This window comes from Salmo salar, chromosome ssa12 (assembly GCF_905237065.1).
Source record: "Salmo salar chromosome ssa12, Ssal_v3.1, whole genome shotgun sequence".
NCBI lineage: Eukaryota > Metazoa > Chordata > Actinopteri > Salmoniformes > Salmonidae > Salmo > Salmo salar.
In genome coordinates this window covers 78,322,217-78,335,282 of record NC_059453.1, presented here as the reverse complement: position 1 = coordinate 78,335,282, position 13,066 = coordinate 78,322,217, and the positions used below count along the sequence as shown (strand labels likewise).

At 40.1% G+C, this 13,066-nt stretch overlaps 1 non-coding gene across 1 annotated transcript; it reads left to right on the top strand.

Annotated features, from left to right (window-relative positions):
* The first annotated feature begins 11,897 nt into the window (after nucleotides 1-11,897).
* On the top strand, nucleotides 11,898-11,950 carry LOC123725771 (U7 small nuclear RNA). Its single transcript, XR_006758285.1, has one exon. It is a non-coding gene; the product is annotated as a U7 small nuclear RNA (small nuclear RNA).
* Nucleotides 11,951-13,066: the final 1,116 nt, after the last annotated feature.

Sequence of the window (13,066 nt, the reverse complement as noted above, 5' to 3'; positions counted from 1 at the left end):
ATGTGTTTTTTCTTAGAGCTGATGTCTTCACTATTATTCTACAATGTATAAAATAGTAAAAATAATGAAAATCCCTGGAATGAGTAGGTGTGTTCAAACTTCTGACTGGTACTGCATATATGTGACCTGTTTCAGGAAACTACTGCCTGCAGATTCATGCAGGGTAGTAACATCATGCGTTGTGATTATGGTTCATTGTTTAGCTATCTAGCTACATGTGTTAACGAAAGCCTCCACTATGCAAGTAACCATTTCAATAGAATGTCCCTGCGAGAACTGTTGATAGACATTGGTTAGCTACCGGAAGATTCATGCAGGGTATTATCGCCATGAGTTGTGATTATGGTTCATTGTTTAGCTAGCTAGCTACATGTTTTAACAAAGGACTCCACTATGCAAGTAACCATTTTGGGTGCGTTCGTAAATTCAGTCTGGCCATCTAATCCGATATCAGAGCACTCTCTCTGAGTGTGCCAGAGGGCAGAATAACTAATGAATTTATGAACGCTCCACAACAGTTGAATATGGCCAGTGTCAGTAAACGTTGGCAAAAAAGCAGAATTCAATTGTTGCCTGCAGCACACTTACTGTCACCAATGCTCTGGATAACATGAAAAGTGCCTAACCAGCTCTGCTATGGTGAGTCAAATTGTCAGAGTAGGGTGTTCTCTCATTATGTGTCTGGAAGTAGCTAGCCAATGTTAGCCAATTAGCTTAGGTGCTTGACTGCCGTTATGAGGTTAACCAGCAAGGCTACCACAGCATTCTGCAGCGATACGCCATTTGCGCTTAGTGGCACTATTATTTGTTTTTCAACAGGACAATGACCCAACACACTTCTAGGCTGTGTAAGGGCTATTTGACCAAGGAGAGTGAAGATGTGCTGCATCAGATGACTTGGCCTCCACAATCACTCGACCTCAACTCAATTGAGATGTTTTGGGATTGGGAGTTGGACCGCAGAGTGAAGGAAAACCAGCCAACAAGTGCCTTCTGAAAGTATTCAGACCTCTTGACTTTTTCCACATTTCGTTACATTGCAGCCTTATTCTAAAATGGATTTAAAAAAATCCTCACCAATCTACACACAATACCCTATAATGACAAAGCAAAAACATTTTTTTAAAAACTGAAATACGTTATTTTCATAAGTATTTAGACCCTTTTCTATGAGACTCTAAATTTAGCTCAGTTGCATCCTGTTTCCATTGATCATCCTTGAGATGTTTCTACAACTTGATTGGAGTCCATTTGTGGTAAATTAAATTAATTAAACATGATTTGGAAAGGCACATACCTGTCTATATAAGGTCCCACAGTTGACAGTGCATGTCAGAGCAAGGATTGTGACAGGATTGTGTCTGCAGCATTGAAGGTCCCTAAGAACATCATTCTTAACTGGAAGAAGTTAGGAACCACCAAGACTCTTCTTAGAGCTGGCTGCCCGGCCAAACAGAGAAATTGGGGGAAAAGGGCCTTGGTCAGGGAGGTGACCAAAAACCCGATGGTTACTCTGACAGAACTCTAGAGTTCCTCTGTGGAGATGGGATAACCTTCCAGAAGGACAACCATCTCTGCAGCACTCTACTAATCAGGGCTTTATGGTAGAGTGGCCAGACGGAAGCCACTCCTCAGTACATGACAGCCCGCTTGGAGTTTGCCAAAAGGCACCTAAAGACTCTCAGACCATGAGAAACAAGATTCTCAGGTCTGATGAAACCGAGATTGAACACTTTTCTTTATTACATTTGTTTATCCCTTTTTTCTCCCTAATTTCATCATATCCAATTGGTAGTTACTATGTTGTCCCATCACTTCAACTCCTGTACGGACTTGGGAGAGGCGAAGATCGAGAGCCGTGCGTCCTCCGAAACACAATCCCGCCAAGCCGCACTGCTTGACACAATGTATGCTTAACCCGGAAGCCAGCCGCTCCAATGTGTCGAAGGAAACACCCTACCCCTGGTGACCGTGTCAGCGTGCATGCGCCCGGCCCGCCACAGGAGTCACTAGTGCACAATGGGACAAGGACATCCCAGCTGGCCAAACCCTCCCCTAACCCGGGTGACGCTGTGTCAATTGTGCGTCGCCTCATGGGTCTCCCGGTCACGGCCGGCTGCGACACAGCCTGGTATTGAACCAGGATCTGTAGTAACGCAGCTAGCACTGCGATGCAGTGCCTTAGACTGCTGCGCCACTCGGGAGGCCCCTCAAGATTGAACTCTTTGGCCTGAATGCCAAGCGTCACGTCTGGAGGAAACCTGGCACCATCCCTACGGTGAAGCATGGTGGTGGCACTATCATGCTGTGAGGATGTTTTTCAGCGGCAGGGACTGGGAGACTAGTCAGGATCGAGGCAAAGATGAATGGAGCAAAGTACAGAGAGATCCTTGATGAAAACCTGCCCCAGAGCACTCAGGACCTCAGACTGGGGCGAAGGTTCACCTTCCAACAGGACAACAACCCTAAGCACACAAACAAGACAACACAGGAGTGGCTTCGGGATAGGTTTCTGAATGTCGTTGAGTGGTCCAGCCAAAGACCGGACTTGAACCCGATTGAACATCTCTGGAGGGACCTGAAAATAGCTGTGCAGCGATGCTCCCCATCCAACCTGACAGAGCTTGAGAGGATCTGCAGAGAAGAATGGGAGAAACTCACCAAAGACAGGTGTGCCAAGCTTGTAGCATCATACCCAAGAAGACCCGAGGCTGTAATGGCTGCCAAATGTGCTTCGCAAAATGTCTACAAACCTGGTTTTGATGTATCTTTATGGGGTATTGTGTATAGATTGATGAGGGAAAAAAACTATTTAATCAATTTTATAGTAAGGCTTTAACCTAACAAAATGTGGAAAAAGCATTCCAGGTGAAGCTGGTTGAGAGAATGCCAAGAGTGTGCAAAGTTGCCATGAAGGGAAAGGGTGGCTACATTGAATAATCTAAAATCAATTTAGATTTGTTAAACACTTTTTTGGTTACTATATGATTCCATATGTGTTATTTCATAGTTTTGATGTCTTCACTATTATTCTACAATGTAGAAAATAGTAAAAATAAAGAAAAACCCTTGAATGAGTAGGTCTGTCAAAACATTTGACTGGTACTACTGAAATAATTACAGAGGTCCGTTTTCCTCATATGTAGTTACGGCCCTGTTTCAGTCGCATTGAAATAATGTATTGGAAGAATGTCAAGCAATTTTACATGATCTCACATTTAAAAGTTCTACTCCAAAATAATTTTACAGATTTTTGCCAAATCAAGCTCTCAGAAAACATTTTACATGTACAATAAACACATACGTAAACCCACAAATAATTAAGTATAAATACAACTTATTGTATAACCAACTACTGTTGGAACATAAAGGTTTGTGGTTGGTTGACAGATAATATAGTAGCCAGAGCAAGGCGGTAAGCGGTGTAAGAATGGAGGGGTCATGGCCCTGGTGAGTTTCCTGCCCATAGGCCTAATGAGGCCCAGCTCGCTGGTGTCTCATCTTTATTATTTTGTGTTATAATGAGGAGATGGCTGGAAGGCCATTAAGCTCTGATGAACCTTATTAGTGACTCTGCTTGCCTAAGCCTTGTAAAGCACTGGTTTTGTGAGAGTTTATTTAATTCTCACCATTATTTTCCATATTTTGTCAAGAAAATATTAATACCTTCAATGGAAACTCAATTCAGTGTGAAACCTCCTTTGATAGCGTTGAACAGCAGTAAGTATTGAACAGTTAGTGAGGTGAAACAGCAGTAATGTATTGTAATCAGTTTTATCTTTCGGTTTCTGTTTTTACAGTGCCAATTTCAAACAAATAAATTATGCTTGATGATGTTTCTATGCCATTCTTTTGTTTGTCTTAAAATGAGAGGAAGAGAAATCAATGAAGACAAGTCATGCTGTCAAAAGCTCCCATGCGGTGCACCCATGGAAAACACAGGGTCATTAATTTACTGTGCTTGAGATACGAAAAGGTTAGATATTTTTTTCTCTTCCTGATTTTTTTTCTCTCTGCTGCAACTATACATAGGGTCATTAGTGGGATGAACAATCCGATGAAGCAAAGAGGCAACTACGAAAAACATCTCCCAGAAATCATTCATCGAATGCATATGTTTTAGCCAAAACTAAACAAGGTAAAGTATCTCTGTCTTTAGAGAATAATGAGTCATTTGGGATTGGAACATGGAAAAGGTAGATAGATGGATGATGAATACAGTAGATCAAGGTCAGATTACCTCTCTTCTCCCTCTCATCTTCTTTCCTAGAATTTCTACATGACATTCTTAGGTGAAGACACGAGGATTTCACACATCTTCCAGATAACCTTTTCTTATTTCTTATTCTTCACTCTCTCTCTTCTAACCCTGGCCCCCCACCCCCCATCCTCTCCCTGAAGGCTTTTAAAGCTGTCACTCAATCTCAGGATGGCCCAAATTGCAGCAGTTTAGAAGATTTTGTGGTTGTGAGCAGAGAGGTCAAAGGAGTTCCAGATCAACCAGATCCACACCCCGCCACCACCCCCTGTTCAGACCCACACCCATATTGACCCTAGTTATTTTCTGGATTCACCTTCTCCATAGGACCTCAAGTCCCATTGCTTAAGACAGTATGATGTATTGTGATTTTTTTACGAGATTGACGCATCAATACCCTGATTGCTTTGTAGAGTTTGGTCAAGGCTTTCTTCACAGGTCCTCAACAGCATGCATCCTAAATGATCCCCTGTGTAATTAGCTTGACAGAAGATGTAAGATGGGAACTCACATGTCCTCAATGACATGCTCAGATTATGAGTCTTTCTTCTCTGCTTGATAAGTAGCCTACAAACAATTTTCTCAGGGTAAAAACGAATCCTGTGACCTTTAAATCAAACTCCACATAATTACAACAAGTGGAGGACAGGATATGACATATGAAAGCACAGAGGAGAGTGCGCAATAATGACAGGTAATGTGGGAAAGGACCATAAATGATGTCAGCACTGAAAGCAGAGAGAGTGGGCTGATAGAGCTGCCATGCATTTAAAGTAGTGTGGCTCTTTGAGTACACACAACGCGGCACAAGGTGTAATTGCATTTTGACTGGGGCGTACTTCTGAGTAATTTTACTAGGCGATGAGGCAAAGGCATACTGTATGGGTTACCAGCTGGCTGCCTTCACAAAAATGTGACCCTGTACTGAAAGAAGTGTGATAGGGTAAAGTTAAGAGGGCCCGCAGCACAGTGTCTTCTCTGAGTAATGAGACACTAATTACTCTCCAAATTACAACCCATGAATACAAACTGACTGGGAATTTACTGAGACAAGTCTATTTGGTTTTATTTGTTTAAAATTCATATCAGTTGCCATTATGAAGTAAATGTGGTATTTATAGGATTCATTTTATTGGGATGTTATGTCAAGGTTATTGTGGCGTGGGTGAGATCATACATCCTCATCCTGCTTACTGCTTCTGATGGATTTAACTGCCCTCTTATAACCAGTGGTGAGGGAGCCCTTTTGGAGAGATTAGGATTAGGTTTGAACCGGGGTGTGGACATGAAGCTAAGGTTAGGGTTAGTAGGCCTGCTTTTATCCTAGTTTCTATCTTACTCCTCTCTGGACCAAGAAAGTGCTGGAGCTCGTCTCTGCCTGGTTCCATCTTTAAACTTCTTAGGGCTAGGCCACTTTTTTCTCAATTTCTGCCTGAATGACGTGCCCAAAGTAAACTGCCTGTTGCTCAGGCCCTGAAGCCAGGATATGCATATAATTGGTACCATTGTAAATAAAACACTTTGCAGTTTGTAGAAATGTTAAAATAATGTAGGAGAATATAACACAATAGATATGGTAGGAGAAAATCCAAAGAAAAACCAACTGGAATTCTTGAAATTCCTATGGCTTCCACAGGGTGTCCACAGTCTATGTTCAAGGTTTCAGGCTTGTAACTTCAAAAACGAATAAGAAATATCACTTTTAGTACAGGGACACAGTCTTGGAAATTCGTGTTTGCCCGCACCATGAAGACAGTACGCACCTGCTAAAATCGATTTCCTATTGAACATACTTCTTTCCGTAAGAAATATTATAGTTTGATTACATTTTAGGGTAACTGAGGAGTAAATATAAACTTATTTTGACTTGTTGAAACAGTTTAGGGGTAGATTTTCAGATTCCTTTCTATGCATGTTGAACAAGTGGATCGATGGCGCCAACTAAACTGACTTTTTGGGATATAAAGAAAAATGTTATCTAACAAAACGACACTACATGTTATAGCTGGGACCCTTTGGATGATAAATCAGAGGAAGATTTTCAAAAAGTAAGTAAATATTTAATCGCTATTTGTGACTTTATGAAACCTGTGCCGGTAGAAATATATTTTGATATGGGGTGCCGTCCTCAAACAATCGCATGGCATGTTTTTGCTGTAATTGCTACTGTGAATCGGACAGTGCAGTTAGATTAACAATAATTTAAGCTTTCAGTCGATATAAGACACTTATATGTACCTAAATGTTTAATATCCATAATATTTATGATTATTAATTTGAATTGCGCCCTCCAGGTTCACTGGAAGTTATCCCGCTAGCGGGATGCTATGCTACTGATCCTTCATCTATAAAAATCTCTTGCACAACGAGCTAAATTTATTTGTATCACCTTATACGGTTATTTTGGGATTCCACCCCGTAAAGTTAATTTGCCTGATGATGCACGATTGGAGAAGGACAGTGTAATTTCATACCAGCACATTTTTGTCCACTGTCCCTTTCCTCACCACCTCTCTTCGATTACCTTTGACCTGTTTCAAAAGGAGGCCAGAGAGGACAGATGAGAGAGAACGCAGGAGTTGAGCAAATCCAATTGAGAAAGGCCCTGCAGACTGGCAGATCTCCTGAGCATCCCTCCTCAAAGAATGGAATGGAGAGCGAGAGAGCAGAGAGAGGGAGAATGTGGTGAAGATATAGTTAGAGTGGAGGTACAGCATATGCCCGGGGCCAGTGCATCCTGATGTGTCCTCTTTAAAGGAAGGAAATGAGGGAGGTGATGGAGGGAGATGCCACTCGCCACGCCAGGCCATGCAATCTCCTTATCACCAGGAGCAGATTATGGCTATAGGGGCCCACACAGACGAGAGCAGCGCCATGTTCAGAGGCCACATGGCACAGACTGAGAACACTCAATATATGGATAATGTATAACAAGATTGTGTTATTTAAATTCAGAATAGGCTCTATATTAGGCTCAACCAAACTCTTAAGGCCAGGCACCACACCCTCATAGGGTAATTTGGTTTCCCTTAATCATATCACAATCAACTTTTAACAATTTTTCTGGACACTAAATATTTTCATTTCATTTTTCCAAAGACTATGCTATCTATATAGAATAACAAATGTACATCATATCAACAATTCCCTCTGGGCAAGTCTGGAGAATATATCTAAGGATAACCACACAATTTGGTGAATGCAGATGCTTCTCAAGCTGACAAAATTGAGTTGGTGTGTGGGAAGAGTCTGACTTTCGAGAATGGCAGTTAAAGACAAGTAGACTGAATTTCGACTACCAAACAACAAACGTCTATTTAGACCAGTGAAGGTCGGTGCCATTTAATATGATGGAGGACAATTTGTTTTATGAGCATGGCCTTATTTCTATTACATCATATTGGATGACTGTCATTCATATTCCATTCACCCAGCTCAATGTAACATCGATAGGTTTAGGCTACTACATGATACTCGAATTACCTACAACCTAGCCTACGAATGAAAATGTATAACGTACTGTAGGTGCACAGGTCGAGAGACAAAATGGAGTAATCAAGGTGACATCCAGCAACACATTCAATACCACCTTGCACACTCTTGCCTGCATCTATCTGATCTACTGTGTAATCATTAGTTCAAACATTTGCAAACTAAAGTATCCATTGGACAAATTCAGGTAGTTTTATCACCGTTTCGTTCTGTTTGCTTCCGTTTTAAGAAAGGTTTTTCAGTTTTTCAACAGAATCGTCGGAATAATCACCCGCACACACAGTTCACTTTAATGGCAGCCACATTCAAACAGCATCATCACTTTGCTCGTTGTATAATTCCTTCTCGCATCTACGCACTCTCCTCCACTCATCTTTTCCCTTCGCTTGTGGACTTTAGTGCACATCACTGCAGGTGTCTGTGACCAGGCAAAAAAAGCCAAACCTTCATACCACTACACTCAGCCTACATCTTTTTATTTAACTAAGCAAGTCAGTTAAGAACAAATTCTTATTTACAATGACGACCTGCTCCAGCCAAACCCGACGACGCTGGGCCAATTGTGCGCCACCCAATCACAGCTGGATGAGATACAGATTCAAACCAGGTACTATAGTGACACCTCTTGCACTGAGATGCAGTGCCTTAGACCGCTGCTCCACTCGGGAGCTCAAATATATATTAGCTAACATCATAGTCAACATAGCTACTAGAACTCACACGTTAGTAAATCCACTACAATCACGCAGTACAGTGTAAAGCAAGCAGTTTAGCAGTTACTCCGGCGGGCCCAGGTGGCAATAAATTAATACAACTGAAAGCTTACCTTGACTTGGAATTTATCCAGTGCTGGATAGCCTTAGCCAGCTAGCTAACATATATAGCATTCCTCTCTGTTTGAGTAGGCTAAATTAGCTAGCTGTATTTGCTAGCAAAGTAAGTGGAAGTGAAAGAAATACAACAAAATATAGTTAGGTCTCTCTCTCTCTCTGCTGCTTCTCATACCATTTTTAAGAAATTAATTTGTCTTTCTTTCTCTTTGAGTCAACTACTCACTACATTTTATGCACTGCAGTAGCTTATGCTTTCAGTACTAGATTAATTCTCTGATCCTTTGATTGGGTGCACAACATGTCAGTTCATGCTGCAAGAGCTTTGAGAGGTTAGAGGACGTCCTCCAGACATAGTCATAATTACTGTGTAAGTCTATGGAAGGGGATGAGAACCATGAGCCTCCTAGATTTTGTATTGAAGTCAATGCACCCAGAGGAGGACGGAAAATAGCTGTCTTCCGGCTACACCATGGTGCTACCCCAGAGAGTGCTGTTGAGGCTACTGTAGACCTTTATTGCAAAACAGTGTTTTAATCAGTTATTTGATGACGTGAAAATATTTTGTATCGTTTTATCTAAGAAGGATGTTTCACTATTTCAATTTTTCTGAAATTCACTGATTCGGATCGTCCTCCCCTTCCTCTTCGAAGTAAGTTACTAAATATAGACAATTTAAATATATATATATATATATTTCACCTTTATTTAACTAGGCAAGTCAGTTAAGAACAAATTCATATTTTCAATGACGGCCTAGGAACAGTGGGTTAACTGCCTTGTTCAGGGGCAGAACGACAGATTTTTACCTTGTCAGCTCGGGGATTCGATCGTGCAACATTTCGGTTACTAGTCCAATGCTCTAACCACAAGTCTACCTGCCGCCCCGATAAAATGTAAAATTCTTGATGACGATAGTATATACATTTATCAAGATTTTTTACATAAAAAATTTAAGAATCAAAAAATGTATGGGTACAGTAGATGCAAAAATGTCATTTCAGCCTTTGGTGCCTGACCTTAAGTTGTGAAAATGTAGAAGTCTCACCTATCAGTGTGCTAGTGTTTTGAAAGGTCAAAAGTCTAATTATCTGATTTAAATCTCTTGGGGAAGACACCAGGGACTATACAGTGTATATTGTGTTGCTTCCACCTGTCATGTCCTGACCATAGAAAGCTGTTATTTTCTATGGTAGAGTTGGTCAGGGCGTGACAGGGGGGTTTTCTAGTTTAGTTTTTCTATGTTGTCTTGTTCTAGTTTTGTATTTCTATGTTGGGTTTTGTTTGGGATGACCTCCAATTAGAGGCAGCTGGTCCTCGTTGTCTCTAATTGGAGATCATACTTAAGTAGGTGTTTTTCCCACCTGGGTTTGTGGGAGATTGGTTTTGAGTTAATGTATGTTTCAACGCTGCGTCACGGTTTGTTGTTTTTGTTCGTTCAGTTTATTTGTGTATGTATTGCATAGTTTCACAGTGAAAATAAAATGTGGAACGACACACACGCTGCACTTTGGTCCGCTCCTTCCTACGACAGCCGTGACACCACCAATTTGTATTTCACAACAGACTGTGGAGGAATGAGAATCTTTCACCAGTATCTCCTCTGCTAAACTGTTTCAGAGTGCGTTTAAAACATAACCATTGGCATTTCGATGCTGAACCAGCCTATCGGTAGTTTAACACACATCTTTTCAATTATACCTGAGAACCTCCAGATAATTACCTCTCTTCCCTCCGGCTCCACTGAATTACTATTGATCCAGGGAACGTCAGAGCCAACCAGAGTTCATATCTCCACATCCTTATAAGAGAGATTTTGCTGTCACAAAATTCCTTCCTGCTTCTCAACTTTCTCTCCTCCTGTCTGTCACAAACAGAGATTATTGAACTATCCACTACGTGTGCTTGATACAGGCGAAACTGGTTTATGTCAATTAGTGTAACATCAACATTCTCAAATGTTTATGTTATTGTGAACTATTGACAGAAAGTAAATCAATCAGGGAAAGGCCTCTATATAATATACTGTAACTGCAGTTAATAACCTTCAATGTGCACAGACAGCAGGAGGAGCCAAAGAGACAATGCTGTGTTTATATTCTTGTTGGGTACATGGACAGTGGGAAGCTGTTATGGAGAATGGAGAGGGTAACATCTATTCTCTTAACAATGCATGTATGTGTGTATCAAGCTGAGAGGTCCAGACCGTGGGAAAACCTACAAACAGTAAAACCCCATTTCAGCAGCTTCACTCATTCACATTCACACTCACTCACGCACACACGCACACGCACACACTAATCCTAGGACAGAGTGCTTTATTCTGACAGTAAATGACAGCAATGTTGGCCTACATGAGGTAGAAAATTAAGCCTTCTGAGACAATTGTTGAATTTTCTGCTTACTAACTAAGACAGCCAGCAGGAGAATATGGATGCATAGTTGGATTTACAGAACAGATCTTCAGATGTTCATCTTCATCAGATTAATTCATTAATCTGGAAACAAATATTTTCCTTTTTTATTTCTAATGCTCTTGAATCGGTATTCCATCAAACATATGGCCAGTAACCATGAAAACAAAAATAATGTCATCTCACAAATAACGCTTTTTTGATCATAAGTGTTTACAGAGCGAAAAAGACAGGATGTTCCAGTCGAGCAGGAGAATCTTGGGATAATACAATTACCTTTATGGGGAGTGAGTGGAAGCAATAGACCAATTGCCATAGTACCCTCCCTTGCTGAACGATTAGGTGAGAAATCGGAGATAAGTTGGAATTTACATTTTTCATGTTACAGTATAATGTTGTAAATGAGTCGATCTTGAATTGTGGTGACATTTGCATCCCTTTGCAACCATGAAAAACACTTAGTTGCACATCATCCACATGAAAAAATTCTACAGTTTACTACAGAATACTAAAGTACTTAGTATATAATTCTGTAGTAAACGGTAGTATACTGTAGAATACTACTGTATAGTACACACTATAGTATCCCTCAATCGTGTAGTGCTTACTATAGAATTTTGTTGTATACTCTAGAATACTATAATAAATACTACAGTATTATCTGCAAAGAAAACACTGTAGTAAATACTACAGTAATGTCAGCAAAAACACTACACTTTTTTTTGCTATAGTAAATACAACAGTTTTCCATTTGCAGATACCCTGCCCATTCCCCTCCCCCATATCCGATTTTATGCCACCCATAAGTTAAAACCTACATTCCAAGTATTGACTATATATTGTGTTCCCGACAGGTTACAGAAAAGAGCAGAAGCTCTAAACTACCTACCTACAGGTTATGGAAAATGTGCTTTTTTTGTATTTCTCCAGTAGGTTTTCTCAAGGAGAAAGCCTGCACTTCCATGTCAAAGATAATGAAACTAAAATATAGTAAATACTTCAGTAATGTCTGCAAAACACTACAGTAAATACTACAGTATACTACAGTCTGCAAAAACACTACAGTATACTAAAGTATAATATAGTATTTTTTCATGTGGGCATATACTGTATGTTTTTGTTTATATTGAACTGTTAATCAATGATAAAACAAGTCCTTTTTACTGCAAACCTTTATGTTTGCAGGGGCAGCAGGTAGCCTAGTGGGAAGAGTGTTGGATTTGTAACCAAAAGGTTGCAAGATCAAGTCCCTGAGCTGACAAGGTACACATTTGTCCTTCTGCCCCAGAACAAGACAGTTAACCCACTGTTTCTAGGCCGTCATTGAAAATAAGAACGTGTTCCTAACTGACTTGCCTAGTTAAATAAAACAACTGTTTAGGGTACTTAGGGTAAGCAAATTGGCTCGTTGAGCTGTAGTGACATCTTTTGGGGATTTAGAGATAGCTATCTATTATTTTGAATGCTAGAAAGTGAACAAAGGTATTTAATATATTGTATAGATCAATGGAAAAAAAGAAGGCAATTAAAATGATATATTTTTTTACTAGTATAATGTGTCCCTCAGTTTTATGTAATTGGTGTTACCACCTTAGAAATCACTCATTACAACGATATACAAGGACCTTGAGCATTCTCTCCAGTGGCAAACTGTTATCGGAGGAGGGGTCTATATTGCATAAAAGTCATTAGTAAATTATTATAGATTTGAGCATGTGCGGCCTCCAATTCAGAAAATCCTCATTTACCTAAAAATTCTCATTGGTGTTACCATCATTGGTGTTATTACTCTGGTGTCACAATGTTATTATAATGGTATTTTAAAAAAGCAATAATTAAGTTACCATATTTACATTTAAATAAACATTTAAAAAATGCCTTGCTCAAATACCGCTCAAATGCCACCATAATTCAAGAACTCCTAAATGGCATGAAGTTATAGAATTGTTTTAGTATACCATTCCAAGGTTATTATGAAATAAATACCGGTGCACTCCTATTGGTCTCTGTAAATCACGGACTCACTCAAAGACATGACGGTCAATGTGGAGATTATTAGAGACCCTTTTCAG